A 20,136-nucleotide genomic window follows, 5' to 3' on the forward strand; every position below is an offset into this window, starting at 1 on the left:
GGTGTCTTCTGTTTCCAATGCACTGGTGTCCACTGTTCAAGTTGTTGCCAGCACCAAGCACTCCGTGTGGGCTGGCTTATACTCACCCCACACCCATCCAGCACAGGAGTCACTGTACATGTGGCCCTGCCAATGAAGGGGCCGGACGCCTGTTCAACATGATCTCTGCGTGTGTCCCTGTGGTCTTGTTGTATGCATGAGGGCCCTAGGAAATTACATTGTGCTGTGTACAGCAGACGCAGACATGTCACCGCAGGCAGCGGGTTAGAGCTTGGACATGTAGCTTTGTCGTCACCCACTAAACACATAAGGGGAGTGGACTGGGCCGTCGTACATAGAGCCAATGTGGGTGTGTGACTAATATGTGTGTGCCCCTGGGCGTGGTTCTGTACTGGGAATGTGCATCTGAATGTGTCTCTATGGCAGTGTGTGTCTCCTTTGTGGGGTGTAGGTGGTCCCTGATGGGTAATAGACACCCATGTATGTGATCTAGTTCGCCTTCCATGGGTTCGGACCACACCTGCTCCTGTTTGGCCACATCTTTTCGGCCTTCTGACGCCTGGCATTGGGGTGCCATGTGGGGGTCAGTGAAGTGTTGTGAGCCTGCCGTGCTTGTGGGTGCTTCATGCTGTGTGGTCTGTTGCAGGGGCTGAGTTCTCCTCTAAGTAGCTTGTCTGCCCTGGTTCTGGTGGTGGGTTGCGTGGGATGTCCATGGACTATTGTAGGGCGTCGGTGTCGAAGGTGTGGTGGTCATCTCCGGCATCACTGATGGGTTGTCTGGCCTGACCTGCTGGAGGTGTTGTTTGTCCCTCTGCAATGTGAAAGAGAGATGCATGTTGACATTGTGTTGACATTTATGTTTGCGCATTGTTCTTGTAGACATGCAGACTGTGTGACAATGTACATGGTGACTGTTTGGGTGGTGCTGGCAATTTGAGGGGGGACAGTTGATATTTGGACTACATGACTGAAGTGAGGTTGTACCCGTAGATATGCATCTCACAGTTCCCTGCTCTGTCACATGTGATTCGGCCTGCTTCTGCTCATGGGCGGACACAGTTGTGTCCCCTGTTCTGCAGTGTTGGTGTTGCACTTTGTGCCACTTTGTCATGGGATGTGCTGTGATTGCTATGTGTGTGTGCTGCAGTGTGCCACGGGGATGGAGGACATGACCCTGGGTAATTGTGGTTGTGCAGTGTGCTATACATCATTGTGCATTTGTGCCGTTGTGCCCATCTCCCCCGTACCCCCAGTCCCTGTTTGTTCCTTGCCCTGTTGTTGTTGTGTCAGGCCCTCTCGAGATGTGTCCTTACTCCCACCTCCTTGCACCATCTTCACACTGATGACTGGCCTCCATTTCCTCCAGCTCCTCCTGTCGCGCTGGACTCCCACCTTCTGTCGCCGTTGCTGCCTTCCTGTTGGCAACGACTTTGAGCCTGGTTTAGGTTTTCTCATCATGCCAGCGCTTCTTGGCCTCCTCCATTGGCCTCCTCAACACTCCGGCTACATTCAAGGTGGTCTTATTGTGGGTCAGTTGCTGGTTGTGTTCTGTCACCTCCGTGACGCTGGTCTTGTTTTCCTGCGGACTGCACCCTGTCTTTCTCTCCCTCGTCTCCTAGGCCTGCCCCGAGCCCATTGTTCCTTGCTGGTGGTCTGCGGGGCTTGTGGAGTTTGCGTTGGTCTCTGCGCTCGGTCATGGTGCATCCATGTTGCTACGCACTTTGGATTGTTTCTGGTGTGTTGTTTTTGTAGCTTTTATAGTGCATTTTCCCACCAGACGCGTTGGATTTGCAGGCCTGCCGCTGGTTTTCGCAGCTTTTTGTATCGCGGTTGGCCTCATCGCAGCTTTTTTTGCGTTTGTGTTTCGCATTTTTGCGGCAGGGCGTTGTTTTTAACGCGCCCATTTGACGCGTTGTCTGGTGACTATTGCATGGTACCGCCGTGTTGTAAATACTTAGTTAACACGGCGTAATTTTACCGCGATGGGCTGCAATGTTGAGAGTTGCATTAAGTAACTTTTGCCATGGTTATCACACGTTATTGAGAATATGCCCCATAGAAGTTGAAAAAGTCAATGTTTCAATGGTTGTTTATGTGCAGGAAGGGACACCTTCCTGTACATAAACAATCATTAGAGGTGATTTCCTCTTTCTATGTGTGCTGCAGAATGCTGCACTCATAGAAAGAGGAAAAAAAACCGAGGAGAAATGAATATATTTCTCCTCGTTGCACCTGCCTACGCATCCCCTGGGGAGGCGTAGCATTCACACTCATTTCCAGATTTACGGTTCCTCGTAAATCTCTAAACGTGTCTGGTTCCATGGGTGTTGCGTGGGAACACCCACAGCAACACTAAAGGAACACCACTTTCACACAAAGTGCTGCATGCAAAGGGGCCATATTTATAAGGACAGGAAAAGTCACGCAGGGTGGCTTTTCCTGTCTTTGTAAATATGGAGCAGTAAAATGCGCCACCGGTACGTCACCAAAAGTGACGCACAGTGGCGCAAGGAGCTTGTACATCTGCCCCCGCGAATTTAAGGCACCTTCTGATTATTCTGTTGTTGAATTGATATGGTTGTTCCACTTAAGAGAGTTCATTAGTGAAAGCACTCAATAGGTTACGTTAATTACTTCTTCCACGCTTGCACCTTTTGTTTTGAAGGTATTACTGTTTTTTCTATTCTTTCTGAAGACCATTGTTTTTGTCTTCTGTCCATTTATTTTCAACCCATTTTTTTAAAAGCACCTTAGCGTATGATGGCAGTATCCTAATATGAGGATTTGTATTTTCACTCTTTTTTTTTTTTTTTTTTTTTTTTTGAAACCGTTTATTACATGTTAAAAAAGGTTACAGGTATGGGCCTACAACCATCCGGCCGGCCGCTAGAGTGGCAGAAGCATATGACATACCTACAGTAAAAGTCTCTTGGCGGTGCAGATCGGTAAATCAGGAGATATCAATGGCGCAGGCCACATAACTCCAAGCCCACAATACGGTTTCCTTTTTTTCAAAACAGAACAACACAAAAAACCACACCCGCAAGGCAACCCGCAATCCAAAGTGACAGCACGTGCTCCTTAAGTGGGGGATCCCAACCAGCAGCCAAACTCTGAAGAGGGGAATGGGAATAGATCAAGGACAGGGGAACCACATGCCCGCGGCTAGGGGAGGGGGTCGGCTAGGGGGACGGAGCTGGTGAGGCGGCCGGTAGCAGTGGCGGCTCACAAATACCCCCGCGATAGGCGTTCCAGGGGCCCCAGATTTTCACCCACGCCCCAGGCTTACCCCTCGCCACATACACTACCTTTTCACGAAACATACACCAATCCATATGTTCTTTCCAGGCCAACACCGCCGGGGGCCTCTGGGATCCCCACAATTGAGCAATGTCACGCTTAGCTATCATGTATCCCAGAGTCACCCACCGCTTCTGCGGGACCGAATAGTCATTTGGTTCCCACACATTCAGCAAGCATCTCCTCGCTTCAGGCAACAGCGCGACATGCGTAACCACACGCAGGACCTCATGCACACCACGCCAGAATCGCTCCACCTTTGGGCACTCCCACAGAATATGCATGAAAGTTGCCAAAGCACCACAGCCACGCTTACACAATCCGTCACCAGCAAAGCCCATACGTAGAAGCCTTGGCCCCGTCACGTAAACCCGGTGGAGTATCTTAAGCTGGACGAAGCGAAGGCGAGCCGGGATGGCCACCTCCTTCGGAGAGGCCACCGCGGAGATCCAGTCCTCGTCGTCCAGTTCCAACCCGTCGGCGACCCAGGCCTCGCGGAGACTAGTCAGCAGGCACGATCTGTCGTTGATCAGCTTTTTATATATAAGGGAGATCGTGCTGTCTGGGACATGGCCATCCAGCACTCGGTCCTCCAGGGGGGAAGACTCCGGAATGGACGCGACATCCGGGAAGACGGAGCCCAGCGCATGGCGGACTTGTAAGTACCGAAAGTACTCACTGCCTTGCAGCTGAAACTCCGTCTGCAGCGTCTCAAAAGTTTTGAATCCCCCCCTCGTCCAGAGATCTCCCACTGTGCTGATTCCGATCGTGTCCCACTTCTCGAAGCCCTTCGATGTCCACAGGGAGCCCAACCTCTCAGACGCATATAGCGGTGTCGCCCGGGTCAAACGGTCCTTCCACCCCATCGCTGCATTAGCCGCGTGCCAGACACGCACCATGACACGCGTCGGTCCCGTCAGACGGGAGTCGGGCGCGCCAGAGTAGAGCGCTCGATTGTAGTCGCCACCGGGCAGGAGCATCTTGTCCATTTCAAATGCCGGGTTCAGGGCGGGCCCGTAAAGGCCATGATTAATTGCAGCTAGCTGGGAGGCCCAGTAATACCGTTTAATGTCCGGGAGGGCGACCCCCCCATCGTACCACGGGAGCGTCAATTTAGCCAGAGCAATACGCGGCCTCCCGTCCCAGAACAGGCGCCGCTGCAGGCTCTCCACCTCACGGAAGTAGCGCGCCGGAACCAAGTCCATAGTATTCTGAAGCGCATACAGAAAGCGCGGCAAGGACATCATCTTAAACAAGGCCGCTCGGCCAAGCGGCGAAAGCGGAAGACGCCGCCAGCGCGCAACGTCCTCCCGCAAGCGCTGGAGGGGGGGCAGCAAGTTCCGCTCGTAGCGGACCTCCGGGTCTAGAGTAATATATATACCCAGGTACCGGAACCCCTGGGAGGCAATCTGGATCGGGCAGTCCCGTGGTAGGGCCGGAGCCTCCCCGGAGAGCACATACACGCAGGATTTCGCCCAGTTGATGACAAGGCCTGAGTTACGACCGAAGGAGCGCAAAACATCAACCAGGACAATCAGCGAGTTGCGCGGGGAGGCGAGATACAAAAGGATATCATCGGCGTAGAGGGACACGCGGTCCTCATGCTCGGGGGTCCAGCGGAGACCACGGATGGAGGGGTGCCACCGCAGCCACTCCGCCAAGGGCTCCAAGGCCAATGCAAACAGGAGCGGTGACAAGGGGCAACCCTGACGCGTGCCCCGCCCCAGCGCGAAGGGGGCCGAGACTCGCCCATTCACCACCACCTGCGCCAATGGGCCCGAATACAACAATTTGACCCAGCTAATGAATCCCGGTCCAAATCCAAATTTCGCCAGCATCGCCCAGATGTATGGCCATTCAAGCGTGTCAAACGCCATGGTGGCGTCCAAGGACGCCAAGATGGCCGGCTCCCGCACAAACGGGACACGCGCGAGCACCCCATGCAAGCGTCGCAGATTAAGAGCCGTGTTGCGATGGGGTATAAAGCCAGATTGGTCTTGGTGGACCAAATCGCCCACCACGCCAACCAGCCGGTTGGCCAGCACTTTGGCGAGGATTTTGGGCTCCGCGTTCAAGAGCGAGATAGGCCTATAGGATGTAACCCGCTCAAGGGGTCTCCCCTCCTTGTGGATCACCACGATTGTGGCCAGACGCTGGTCCGGCGGGAGGGAACCCTGCGAGTGGGCCGCCAGGAACATGGCGCGCAGGTGGGGCGCCAGTACATCCGGTCGTAGCTTGTAGAGCTCGATGGGGATACCATTGGGGCCCATGGCCTTGCCGGATGCGACCGAGCGAATAGCCAGGGCAATTTCGTCCGAGGTGGGAGGAGCGTCCAGCAAATCCCTGTCCTCCACCGTAAGGGAGGGCAGCGCGATGTCCCGAAGCAGGGCATGGGAATCTTCCTCCGAGCAGGGAGAAACCGGGGAGTACACCTCGCGGAAGTAATCCGCGAAGCAGGAGACAATGGCTTCCGGCTCGGTGACAGGCACACCATCCATCCCCTCAATCAAAGGAACCACACGACTCGCTCTCTCCCTCTTGTCCAACCACGCAATCAATTTACCAGCCTTATCACCCACATCATACAGTCGCCCCTGTTGCTCTCTACTGAGGCCCCTGGCCGCCTCCGTGACGAGGGCCCTATAGGCCGCCTGCTTGAGGTGCAGAACATGCAACTTGGCGTCGGTTACCCCGCTCCCCAGGTCACCCTCTAGTTCCGCAATTTCGGCCTCCACCCGGGTTACCTCCTCCCGCTCGCGCCTCCGGGCCTGGGAGATAAAGGAGAGGGCCTCCCCTCTGAGAACTACCTTAAAAGCCTCCCACAGGGAGATGGCCGAAGGGACAGACCCCACATTCTCATCAAAGTATCGCTGTAAGGATTTGATCAAGTCGGCACGAATAGTGGGGTCACGCAAGTACCAAGCATTGATTGGAGCCACCCTGCCCCCCCCCCTAGGGAAGACATCGAAATGTAACAGTACTGGGGAGTGATCTGAAATGCCCCGCGCCAGATGGCACACCTCTCCCACCCTCCCAGCATGGGCCGCCGGGACAAGGATGTAATCAAGCCGCGAGAGGCTACCATGGGCACCCGAGTGGAAGGTGTATTGCCGCTGCGCGGGATGCTTTAGTCGCCAGCAATCCACCAGGCCCAGAGTATCTAAAAGGCCGGACAGCCAGGCCTGTGCCCGGGGGAGGTCCCTAGGGGGATGGCGATCCAGAGACCCAGAAACTACCGCATTACAGTCCCCCCCAACCACCAGCAGGCCACCCGGGAGGTCCAGGAGGAGGCGCCCCAAATCCGCAAATGTAGTAGATTGTAACCCAGGCGGGACGTACACTGATATAAAAACAAACACTCTACCCTCCATTCTACCCACCAGAACAGCGTAGCGTCCCCTCTCATCATGGCGCACCTCATCAATCTCCAACGGGAGCGAGTTCTTAATCATGATACCCACCCCCCGCGAGCCCGAGGTGAAGCCCGAGTGGGCCACCAAACGATAGCCTCGCCGATTCATGGCATGAAAGGAGTTACCTATGAGGTGTGTCTCCTGCAGGAAGATAACATCTGGTGAGATACGTTTCAGGTACTGCAGGACCACACCACGCTTAATCCTGTCCCCCAGGCCGTTAACATTCCATGACAACACAGTCAAATCCCTACCCCCCATCATACGTAGAAGCAATCAGTCGTCCCCCACAGAGCATCTCGAGAGCAACAATACAGTAAAGGGCTTGCCTTGCGGTGCAAACAAACGACACACCCCCCCACCCCCCCATCCCAACAGAACTCCCCCCTCCCTGCACCCCTGCATGAGCCCAAACAGCCCCCCCAAAGTGCAGTGTGCCTGTCGCCCCATAGATGAAAAACTAACTAGTCCCCCAGAGGAGGAGGGAAGCCCCCAACAGACCCCACACGACCTCCATCGGAGGGGAACATAAACGATCAGTAAATGGTAAAGGAATGTTGTCCAGAGCAAGGCCTATTCTTCACCCCTCAGTTCTGATCCGGCGGGCCCTCCCCGCCAACCGCACCCCCCCCACCCCCTCGGCCCCGGTCTCCAGGCAGAGTGTCCAACCAGTCCCCAGCCGCCTCGGGTCGGTCAAAAAAGTGCGTGCGCCCATCCACCTCCACCCTTAGCTTAGCTGGAAAAAGCATTGAGTACTTAAGGTTCAGGTCCCGTAGGCGACGTTTAACTCCGAGAAAACTCAATCTCAGTTTTTGGACCGCCGGAGTAAAGTCTGGGTAGAAATGCACATCCATGTTATCAAGCTTGACCGGTCCCTGTTGCCTGGAGGTCTGCAGGATAGCGTCTCTGTCCCGAAAATTAAAAATCCGGGCAATGAGAGGCCGCGGCGGGGCACCGGCCTTAGGTCTGCCCCCAGGGACCCGTTGAGCACGTTCCACCGCAAAAAGCTTACTCAGCCCCCGGGGCTGAAGATGGGTAAGGATCAATTCTTCCACAAAAAGATCTGCCGCCTCCGCCTCTCGTCCCTCAGGCACTCCCACAATGCGAACGTTATTCCTCCGGGCCCGACCCTCGGAATCCTCCAGTCGCCGGTCCATCAGGGCGCTCACCTGGCCAAGCCGGCGCACCTCCTTTTGGAGGGCCACCACGTCCGTCGTGAGGCTCGTTGTGGTGTGGGCCAGGGAATCGACCCGGTCGTTGGTTTTGGACAAGTCAGCCCTCACAAGGCTAACATCCACCAGGACCGAGTCTATCTTTTGCGCTAAGGTGTCGAAGCGCTGGTCCACCGAGGCCTTCATCTCTGCGATGGCGCCCATGACGTCCCGGAGGGTCAGATCCACCGGTTGAGCAGATGCCTCCGTCGGGCCCGCCGGGGATGTGCGCGATGTCTCCGGAGATCCCTTCTGGAGGGTGTAGCGGTCCATACTGTTGGATTGAGGCGCCGGGCCGCGGCGGGTCGTCTTCACCTTCGCCCGGTCGCCATCTTGTTTGGTGGACATGCCTGCTCTCCCACCGTCGTGCCAATCTCCTCGAAAGGGCCGGTAAACCAGTTCACGGGTTCCGGGGGGGGGGAGGGCGACCACTGGGCCGCAGGACGACTCACGGCCGGCGGGTCAGCCGGACACCTGGACAAGGCCACACCAGCGCACCCCGCTCCGCAACCCTATCTCGCTTGAGGGCAAGGAGAGCGCAAAAGCGAAAGTGAAAGCACGGGATACGCGAGTCGCCCAGCCCTGCCCGCCGCTGTTGTTCGCCTTGTCCCCGGATCGCCCCACTACTCCAATCCGGGGGGCCAGCGCGGAGAAGGCCGCAACCTTCAATCGGTGCTCCCACCGGTGTCCGGGGTCCGATTCGAAAAGGAAAAACGGATGGCGCCTCAGCTCGGGTTCACCGATGCAGTCCCCTCAACAAGGACAGGATATAGCCAGGATTAATTCAGGAGGTCGTGGTGGTCCTCGGGAGCCTCGCACCTACGCGGCCATCGTGGTTGCGCGCTAGGCTCCTCCTTCTGTATTTTCACTCTTGTATTGGAAGCTCTCCTATATATGAGGGCAGTTTTATTATATGACCAACTGTATATTCACTCTTGGATTAAATTCACCCCGGCACATGATGGCAGTATCATTATAATCTGAACATTTGTACATTCACTCTTCTTATTGAAGCACAACAACATGCATTTGGCAGTATCATTGTAGTATGAACATTTGTATATTCACTCTTGTATTAGAAGCACCGTGATATATTATGGCAGTATTAGTATATTCACTCCTGTATTGGAAGCACACATGCATATGATGGCACTGTCCTTATAATATGAGCATTTGTATATTCACTCTTGTTTTTTATGTTATGTTAAAATATTTGTAATAGCGCATGGCTACCCCTCAACGGGGCGTCCCAGCGCTAGTTTCACGGTGAAGGAGCAGAGGTTATATGGAAAATAGCCAGGTCTTCACGGCTCTTCTGTAAGCCCAGTGATTCTGAATAGTCCTAATGGACAGAGGCAAAGTATTCCACAGGGTGGGAGCTTTCGCAAAGAAAGAGCTGCCTCCTGCCCTCTCTCTTCCCACCCGCGGGACATAAGCTAAATGTAACTTAGCAGAGTGCGAGGCTTGGGAGGGAACATACGGACAGCGCAAATTGGCTAAAATCGGAGGGCTCTGATGAGTTGGAATTTTATGGGTAATACATAAGGCTTTGAAGAAAATTCTCTAATCCACCAGGAGCCAGTGCAACCTTTGGATGAAGCCAGAGATTGAGCATGACTCAGGAAGGGCGAATAAAAGCTGAGCCGCAGCATTCTGGGCTATCTGAAGCCTTTTGATCACTGGCTTATTGGAACCCAAAAACAACACATTGCGGTTATGCAGCCTAGAGAGTATAGTGAACAGGACAATCATCTGGCGAGTGTGGGAGTCAAAGAATCCCAAAATGGGTTTTAAACCTCGTAGGAGTCCAAAGCAGATGCCTACCACCGATTTCGCTTAGGCTTCAGAAGACAGCGCATTGTCAACCCAGACACCCAGATTCTTTATTGCTAATTTGGGCTGCAGAGGTAAACCTAGTGCGGGAGTCCAAGAGTGATCACTCCATAGAAGGAAGTCCCTCCCTAAAAGAAGAATATCGGATTTGCTTGAGTTGAGCTGAAGGCAATTGGCTGCCATCCACTCGGCAATGGCCGCCATGTCCTCTTGGAATTTGACTAAGTTCTGCATAGAATTATTAGAGAATGAGATCACTAATTGCGTATCATCAGCATAGAATACCAATGTGATTTTTTATTTTTTAAAACATAGTTTATTGATTTTGCACAGTATGGCGCGTTCATGAGGCGCCTCAGCCAGGGATACATTGGTATATAGCTCTCGCATTTCTTACACAAGTAATTGCATTGTTATCATTCTAACTTTTCATTGATAAAATCAGATAATAGCCCATTATGGGTGTTGACATTTTCAGGTTCGACATATTGCATCAGCTAATTCAAGTGTGTATGGTCCAATAAAATCAAACGAAAACATAATATTTGTTGACCTACCTCTGATCCCGCTCATCCCCAGATGGTAGGATTCAGACCTAAGGTTCTATCATTTGCTCGCATGTGTGCCATGTGAGGGTCGTTAGAGTAGAGACGATGGTCGGGTGGACTGGCACAGCAGCCAGGAAGGATAGATGGGCCAGTATCGTCTCGTGACGTGTTGGGGGAGGGGGCGTTGTGTATTATGCGCTGTGAGGCGTGAGGGGGTCGGTGGCCTTAAGAGCCTCCAGCATCTGGTCCCATTCCATGGAGATGGGTGTTTTGTGTAACCCGCGGTAATCCTCCCGTCTAAGAGCTGCACTTTCGGCTCCACTCCACCGAACCATCTCTTCGTGCCAAGTAGATATTGTAGGGGGAAAGGCCGACTTCTACTTCATTGTAATGGAACGCTTTGCTATGAGAAGGGCCATGTCAGCGAAGCGGAGTCGTACTTTCTTTGACTTAGGGCGCCGGAGCAGTCCCAGCAGGCACTGCTCCAGGTATACTAGTTATGCCACCTACCATTTGCACAATTGAGGACCAGAACCCACCGAGGCGTGGGCACACGCATAACATATGTAGTATGTCTGCGTCCTCTGCCTGGCATCTAGGGCAGCAGACACTTGCATCGGGATATATGCAATTGAGGTGATGTGTGGTGAGGTACGCTCTATGAAGAATCATATATTGGATGAGTTTGAATTTGGCGTTGCGAGACACCTTTTTGGGGTTCTCCTGGATGGAGAACCAGTCCTTATCCGTTATGTCCTTTCCGATATCTCTAACCCATTTTTCTCTAAGATTTATAAGGGATGTCCCTGCGTGTAACCGTATGCCCAGTACAGCTATCTAATTAAATGGCGCCCTTCGCCCATCAGGTAGACAGTGTGTGTTAGCTCATGTGTCGGGGGCTCCTCCCCACTTGGCAACCAGTGCTTCTTTACGTAGCGGACAGCTAGCAATGCGGATTCAGTACTATGTTGGGGTCTGAAGCCATTTTGAGAAGAGTCTAAGATCTTATTAGACTCCAGAAAATTAGTTAGAATTACATTTATATGTGATTCAGTTATTTTGGCAAGAAAAGGTAACAGAGAAATGGGACGGACATTTTCTGGCTTGGAAGCATCCAACGCAGGTTTCTTTACTAGAGGGATAACTTTAGCATATTTCCACATAGCTTGCACTGAAGCCGACGATGGTGACAAATTAATCGATTCCAGACAGGCAGGAAACAGGCAGTCCTGAAACTTTAGGAATAGGCCGAGCCTAAGCGGGTTGTCAGGAGAACCTGACTTTACTTTGTTGCAAAGAAGTAGAAGATCTACAAAGGACATAGGGGACAGGGAATTTAGGAGTGTCAGAGGATAGCTAATAGGCAGCTCTGAGTGCTAGTTCTTGATATCTGGGCCAAAATTCTCATAGATATGTTTTACTTTCCTAATAAAATATTTTGCTAATTCTTCACATTGGATAGTAGAAGAAATGATAGGTTCTGCTGCCAGTGTGGGTTTCATCAGGCCCTTCAGGAGGGACAAAATCATGTTAGTGGGATTATTGATGTTTTTTATTTTGTTCGCAAAATATTTGACTCTCGACTTCCGAATTTGTTTGTGATCAACCTTGATAGCCGCTCTGTAACATATTTTTTCTGCGGGCTCATAGAAGCGTCTCCAGGCATGTTCTAGGACCTTGCAGTTTTTTTAGATGAGGTCAAAGACTCCTCAAACCAGGGGTTGGCTTGAGTTATTTTACTATGTGTAGGTTTTGCTGGAAAACAGCTGTCTAGGGAGTGAGTGATCCAACTATGGAGGAAGCTGTTTGCTGCCTCCATATTGGCAGACAGTTTGGGGCTTTGTATACAGAGAAGATCGCAGATGTGTTGGAGTGAAGCTTATGGCAAGGGCGCTTAACTGAGAGAGTGCGATGGGGCCATGTTTTAGAGCCTTCAAGACAGTTTGTCATAGAAATAAGAAAGTGGTCCGACTCAGCCAGAGGGAGAGGGACAAAAACCTTTAGCGAAGGGATATTAGGGAAGGCAGGGTCAAGAAGATGTCCAGCAGAATGCGTACCACCAGGAACATGTTGCATCAATTGACATGCTACCAGATACCCAAATTAACAATGTCAATGTCTTGAACCACTTCCAGGTGTAGTTTAAGATCCCCTAAGATTTTAAAAGCTTTGCCCGGGCCCGGAGGGTGATAGATTAACAGCCCTGAGTACGTAAAATTATCGAGTGCAATTTTAAAGAGAGCATTCTCACAGTCTGGAATATTCTCAGGAGTAAAACTGCATGTATAGGACTCTTTAAATATCACTGCTATACCCCTTCCTCTCCCACCCGCTCTATTGAGGTACTTCATAGCGTAGCCTTGGGGAAGGGTCAAAGCCATAATCACAGAGGAGTCCTGGGTAAGCCATGTCTCAGTTAAAAACAAAAAATCTGGGGTCGCTTTTTGAAGCAGGTAAAACACTTCAGTGTGGTGTTTGACCAACAAAGGGTTATATTCTATTAAGTGAGAGAAAGGTACCACAGTTGGGTCGGCAATCCTAGCCCTAAACTGGCAGGAGCTGCAGTGCAAAGGGCATTCGCCAGGGAACCAGCGATGCTCACCACAAGGAGTAGCATGATGGCTAAGAGCAAGCAGCTGCTCTTGCGAGTAAACCAGGCTGTGGGAGTTGAGAGAGGCAGCATGCCTGGCTCCTGGTGAGTTCCTGGCGCGGACGGGTGCAGACGGGCTTTCTTTTGGCACGCCAGCGGCGCGTAAATGCTGCTGCATGCATCAAGTACCCAGAGGTCTCAACTGGGTCCTCCCAGGCTCGCCTCTGATTGATCAAAACCAACCAATCAGAGTGAAGCAGTGTCGTAGCCAAACAAAATAGAGGACAGCGAATTGAGAGATTTCAGCAATAGCATTGGTTCAACATACAAAAAAACACAGTCAGATTAAATCAGAGCATAAGAGCCCTCTGTCTCAAACCGGGTGTAATCTTCCCAATCTATAGTGGAACCACGCATGCATATGATGGAGCTGTCTTTATAATGTGAGCATTTGTATATTCACTCTTGTATTGGAAGCACCCAGGCTTTTGATGGCAGTATCATTATATTATGAGCCTTTGCATAGTCACTCTTGTATTGGAAACACTCAGGCATATAATGGCAGTATCATTATATTATGAGCCTTTGCATAGTCACTCTTGTATTGGAAGCACCCAGGCTTTTGATGGCAGTATCATTATATTATGAGCCTTTGCATAGTCACTCTTGTATTGGAATCACTCAGGCATATAATGGCAGTATCATTATATTATGAGCCTTTGCATAGTCACTCTTGTATTGGAATCACTCAGGCATATGATGGCATAATATGAACCTTTGCATATTCACTCTTTTATTGGAAGCACCCTGGCATATGATCATTTGCATATTAACTCTTGTATTGGAAGCACCCCGCACATGTTGGAAGTATCATTATACTATGAGTGTTTGCGTATTCAGTCTTATATTGGAAGCACCCAGGCATGTGATGACAGTATCCTTATAATATAAGCATTTGTCATTTCATTTTAATTTCTGGTACATACACTTTGAAATGGATCCAGTGTTTCTAGGGGTCAAGCAATCTTCTGAGGGCCACATATATGTGATTTGTATCTTCAAAGAGATAATGTTTCTTACTACGGTTTTGGACACTGAAGTGTTGACATATTTCCCTTGAGGAAGACATGCTTGCTTGCTCCACTCACCTAGATGATCCAAGTTGAGGCTGTGTCGACGTAGGCAGTGAGTGGTGCTAATGGATAAAATTGGTGGTACCAGTTGTGGAAGAGAGTAGTACCAATAGTGGAAGTAGGTAGTGCCAGTGGGGGGAGGAAGTGGCTGCCCTCTAACAAAGCACATGCACTTCTTTTTTTTTTATATTGCCTTCATTTTGTTTCTCAAATTAAGCATTGCACCTCTGCAACTTTCAGCATATTTGCAAACTATCCTTGGCTATCTCTGACCAAATGACAGGGGCACATTGGTCCTACCATTACCCTCCCGAATACTCAAAAGACAAAAACAATCAGATAGAGCACTCATGTGAAACTATCTGAAAGCCGCCAAGTTGGTGTCGACGTAGAATTAGAAATTCAGGCATCTACCATCTTTGGCACAGTTGCATCAAGGGCTCTGGGACCTCTTGGCAATGGAAAGATCACCTTGGGCTCTCTTAAAATAAATCCACAGAATTTGATCAAATATGGGACACCTGTTCATCAGTCAAATAGAGCTGGGAGATGAATCAATAGACCACTAATTTATGATGATAACCATGGTTGGGCTGCTACCAAACGGATTATGAGGCACAAATGCTCCACATGGGGAAGACATGGCTTTCCATTGGCTTCTGTCTGTTTTGGTTCAACAATGGTCACAAAGGTTTGAAGATAAAGCATAGTCGTCAATATCTTGCATCTTGAACGTTTACCATTAAATTATGTATGTTTTAAAGGTCAATAAAAAAGACATATCCCCCCAAAAAAATTTATCTGTAGGTTGACAGGGATAAATATGTAGGCAAAAGCCAACTGTAAATGTAGTAGCTCACTCTGCAAGTATGCCTCCTAACTCTTCATCTCTGGAGGGTCTAGTGTCTCCATGAGGGCTCCTGCTTGGCTCACCTGAGCCCCTTCTTGATTGCACATAGCCACGTGGAAGGTAGTGGTCTCCATCACCACTGCAATATTTCAGTTCATATTTCATATTTCAGATGCAATTGTTCTTGGGCTACTGGCACAAGATACTATTGTGAGCAGCTGGTGCTCTCAAGAGACGAGCCCACAATGTTGGGCGCAAGGACATGCCCCCAGCAAAATAAATGTTAAATCAAAAATAATTACACAATTGCAGAAGAAATCATAAGTAACTCATCTTAATGTCTTTGACTTTCTAGCCTAGGAAACCTTAGGCTCCATTTAAAAGCTGGGCGAAGCAGGGTGGCAGATTCAGCACACATGCTCAATACCATTGCCTCAGGGTGTGGTATTTACCACTCTTTTCTGAGGTCAATACCATTGCCTCCGGGTGCGGTATTTACCACTCTATTCTGAGGTCAATACCATTGCCTCAGGGTGCGGTATTTACCACACTATTCTGAGGTCAATACCATTGCCTCGGGGTGTGGTATTTACCACACTATTCTGATGTTAATACCATTGCCTCAGGGTGCGGTATTTACCACACTATTCTGAGGTCAATACCATTGCCTCGGGGTGCGGTATTTACCACACTATTCTGATGTCAATACCATTGCCTCAGGGTGCGGTATTTACCACACTATTCTGAGGTCAATACCATTGCCTCAGGGTGCGGTATTTACCACACTATTCTGATGTTAATACCATTGCCTCAGGGTGCGGTATTTACCACACTATTCTGAGGTCAATACCATTGCCTCAGGGTGCGGTATTTACCACACTATTCTGATGTTAATACCATTGCCTCGGGGTGCGATATTTACCACACTATTCTGAGGTCAATACCATTGTCTTGTGGTGCGGTATTTACCACACTATTCTGATGTTAATACCATTGCCTCAGGGTGCGGTATTTACCACACTATTCTGAGGTCAATACCATTGCCTCAGGGTGCGGTATTTACCACACTATTCTGAGGTCAATACCATTGCCTCAGGGTGCGGTATTTACCACTCTATTCTGAGGTCAATACCATTGCCTCAGGGTGCGGTATTTACCACACTATTCTGAGGTCAATACCATTGCCTCAGGGTGCGGTATTTACCACACTATTCTGAGGTTAATACCATTGCCTCGGGGTGCGGTATTTACCACACTATTCTGAGGTCAATACCATTGCCTCGGGGTGCGGTATTTACCACACTGTTCTGAGGTCAATACCATTGCCTCGGGGTGCGGTATTTACCACACTGTTCTGAGGTCAATACCATTGCCTCAGGGTGCGGTATTTACCACACTATTCTGAGGTCAATACCATTGCCTCGGGGTGCGGTATTTACCACACTGTTCTGAGGTTTCAAAATGAGGCACCTCATGCAGACTCGGGTTTTAACACCACAAATTCTGCAGGGTTTGCCTTTTTTATTGGGTTTTTTCCCTCAGTAAATGTTGGCAGGCATGACCTGCTGGAATCTATAAGGGTAAAACTAATAATTATCACACAAATCAAAATTCTAATTTCCGAGAAAACATGCGCTGGGATCAGAATTAATTCCTTAACTTGCAATTAGGGCCTTAATGGTGATTGGTCACTGTAATGAAACTTAAAGAAGAAAAACAAGCAACACATTCTCAAAACACTTAACTATTCTGGGCTGCCTAATCACTGGCATTCCAGAAGTGGGTTAAAGTTCAAAGCCACATAACCACCTTTCCCATGGTGCCCAATAACGTGTTCCCTCAGGGTCCAGTCTGGAAGGGCAAAGGGGAGGAGGTGTGGAGATGTACTGCAAGGTGGAATGTTGTGGTGGCATTGATGATGCAGGTGGAATGGGGTGTCAAGAGGTGTTCTGTCAAAAAGCTGTTTCTTTATCATTATAGCTGGAGGTCACCGTTGTGATAAGATGTTCCTGTAATAAAGGAGGCAAAGAAGCAAACCTGGAGCGAGCGTGGTTACTACAGGAGGGTCTCCTCCTGGACAAGCCTCACCAAGCTCGAGGCTCCTCCTTCTCGCCATGGTTCAAGTTCCACTCGGTTCAGGCAAACCTAAGACCGCTTGTGAGATAAATGAAGGGCCATGGCAGAAAAATAAGAGGGGTTCGGCTCCACTGCCTGTTGCACCTCTACAAGTCCCTCTTCTGTTTGCACCAGTCTCTGTCTCTCTTCCATGCATGTCGAACCTTGCAGGGACCCTAAAAGGCCCTATTTAAGAATCCCTAAACATGTGGACTGGAGGTGTACTACGCCTGACCAGAATCCACACGCTGACAGTGACGCTGAGACTGGGCGGACGGAGGAATGCATCCAGAAGAAAAGTACTTCAATCGAAGTCCATTGAGACACTAGTTCCCCTACTGAAAAATGAGGGCATTTTTCTGCAAGTTGGTGATGTGCCACTTCTAAAGCCATCCTAAATAACCTTCCACAGGCTTCACCAGACCCAAATGCAGCTCACAGCCAGAGCGCGTCTTCACGCCTGCTCCTCGAGTACCCCCATCATTGCCTCTCTGTGGCCAGGTGCCCATTTTAAAGCTCTCTTCATTTCCTATTGGGCTCTTCATAAGAAGAACCATTTATTTACCCAGGAGTCTATCCTTCCAGCGCAGCTCATCTCCTTCAAGATCCTGTTGTCACAAAGTCCCAGATTTTTGGTCACTCAAGATGTGCATGTTTCCTGAGTTCGCTTTCAGACTCTGCTTTGGTGTATCTTCTTAGCGCCAGGGGATACTAAGATGGCAACCATGTGCTTCTGGTAAATATCTCTCATTTTTTCATTCAAGATCAGAGGTTCACACTCAGCCTGCTACCCTTCTAAGGTTGGTTAGTGGCTCTCAATATATTTCCCTTCAATGCCTCCATTGTGTGTTGTTTCAATTCCTCCCCTGATTGGTGAATTTTGGATAACTGTTGGTTTCATGTTGAACTGAATCTTGCTTACTTTTATTGCACATACAGCTCTGTGGTGTAGGCAGCTGTCTGAGGCTTGAGAGTGGAATCAACCCAAACGCTCTGGGTAAGAGTACCCTTCATTTCTCCATAGAGCACGGGCACGACACTCACCTTTTTACAGTAGTTTACCAATTACAGATGGTAGTGCAATCGGCAAGTTATGTGTCATACTGTATGAGCGGGTTTAATGAATCTTCTGTTCTTGTTTCTTAGTACGACGGTGGAACCTGAGACTCAAGGGGGGCCGCCACCCATAACCACCGTCTTACATTCGTGAGGCCGGTATTTTCTTATTCTCTTTGCAGAGTGACATTTTCACCATGGTCCTGATGAAGGCCTTTGAACCCCATAGTGGGTCAACTATGAGCAGGAACATGTTGACCATATAGAGGGGGAATGTTTTCCAACCCCCTGGTCTTCTCTTTTGTTTTAACCCTATCCACTGGGGGAACCAGAAGAAAGTACAGGTTTAGTCCACCAGTAGGTAGTTTCATATATTGAACACTTCCCCTCACTTAGAACCTTTACTCTGCTCATCTGATAGAAAACCCCTCTACTCCTCTCCTTTGGAGAGTTGTAGCCCACATCAAGCACCTTGCGGTCTTAGTGTGAGAAGGGAACCCCATGATGAAGCATGTCACTTTTGGGTGGGGATCCTTGTCCTTAAAGTGGGGCGCTCCCTTTGACCCTTTATGTCCTGCTTTCCACCCCTTTGCATAACCAGACGTATTTTGTGTGTATTCTAAATATTAGGCATTCACATTAGTCGATTTAATGTTACCTTGACTCAAGGAAACCTTGGAAGAATGAGCCAGTGTTGCCAGCGTTCACACCTGTGACAAGCAGATCACAGTAGATGACAGCAGCAAGCATTTATCTCACTGGACGATTCTACTGGCTGCTAAATTAAGTCTTCAGGTGCAAAGCTAGAGGTTCAGGACAAGGTCATGGATTTTCTGCTCGAATGGGATGAATTTCTCCAACCACTTAAAAAGATAGGGCTCCAGTGTTCCGAGGAAGGCCCTATTACAGGAGGTCGCTGGGATTCTTACAAGTGGTACTGGCAAAACCAACTTGGTCAAGCCATTCCACTCTTTCAAGATCAAAGCACATTTTCATTCTAAAGCTATGGCCAATCCCGCCTCCTCCCGCTTGATCCTAGCAGCAGACACTCAAGAGCGAAGGCCAATTGGTCTGTCTGGAAGTGTTTGTGAGGCAGGTTGTGCGACCTGTTTCGGCTACTTGCAGACAATCTGACAGCTTGTCTATTGATTCTTTGGAGTAGCCACCACAATCCATTTGCGACTACACCCTGGCTCAACAATAGATGTGGGAGGCTCCCTCTTTCCTTTTTGGGATATTGTTTAGGATACAAAGTGCCATGGTATCCCTCTTTCTAAGTGATATGGTATTTCGTAATATCAGCTGCTAGAAGGCGCAGTACTTGCCAGGTATGGTATTAACCCTCCATTTCGAGTTCCATGCCTCAGAAAGGGTGTTACGCGGTATTATGGCATGTTTTCGACTTGCGGTAAAACTCAGAATATTGCGGTCCCATACAAATTCTGTCACTTTCTTCCAGTGAACTTTGTGCTGGGGGAAAATTGTTTTTTTGTCCTATTTGTAAACCTGATTTGGATGTAAACTTTGAATTGCGTCGAAATTAGGATTGTCGTCGATGAGAATAAGGGACAGTCAAGGAAAGGTCCAAGGGAAACATGACTTCCTGGTCTTTACTAACAGGGCAGAGCTTCTCACAGGACATGTGGGTAGTCCACTGGAGGGACAAACCTTGGACTCCCACTCCCAGCATAACTGTTTCGGCCCATCTAGGCCCATTAAGTTAATTCTGCATCAGGAGCAAATGTTCTAAGGTTCTGTAAGCTACAGAGATCCAGGTTTGAATGCCGAGGTAAAAACAAAGGAGCCCTACATTGCTTCCCAGCCTCTGCTCACATTACACTGTATTTGCATTTCTCCACCAGCTCATGCCACAGCACTTCTAAAACCAAGTGCCATGTTTGCACTTGGGATTTGCCCAGTAAAATGAATGCCAATCAAAAGTTCCTTAAATATAATCTGAATACACAGGAGGCATTTGATTTCCATCCAGACACACCCATGCTGTAGAATTCACTACCCTTTGATATCCTACTCCCGGCCAAACTGTTAAGCTCCAGGAAAAAGCTGAAACCTTATTTGGCTGTGCA

This window comes from Triturus cristatus, chromosome 5_2 (genome assembly GCF_964204655.1).
Source record: "Triturus cristatus chromosome 5_2, aTriCri1.1, whole genome shotgun sequence".
NCBI lineage: Eukaryota > Metazoa > Chordata > Amphibia > Caudata > Salamandridae > Triturus > Triturus cristatus.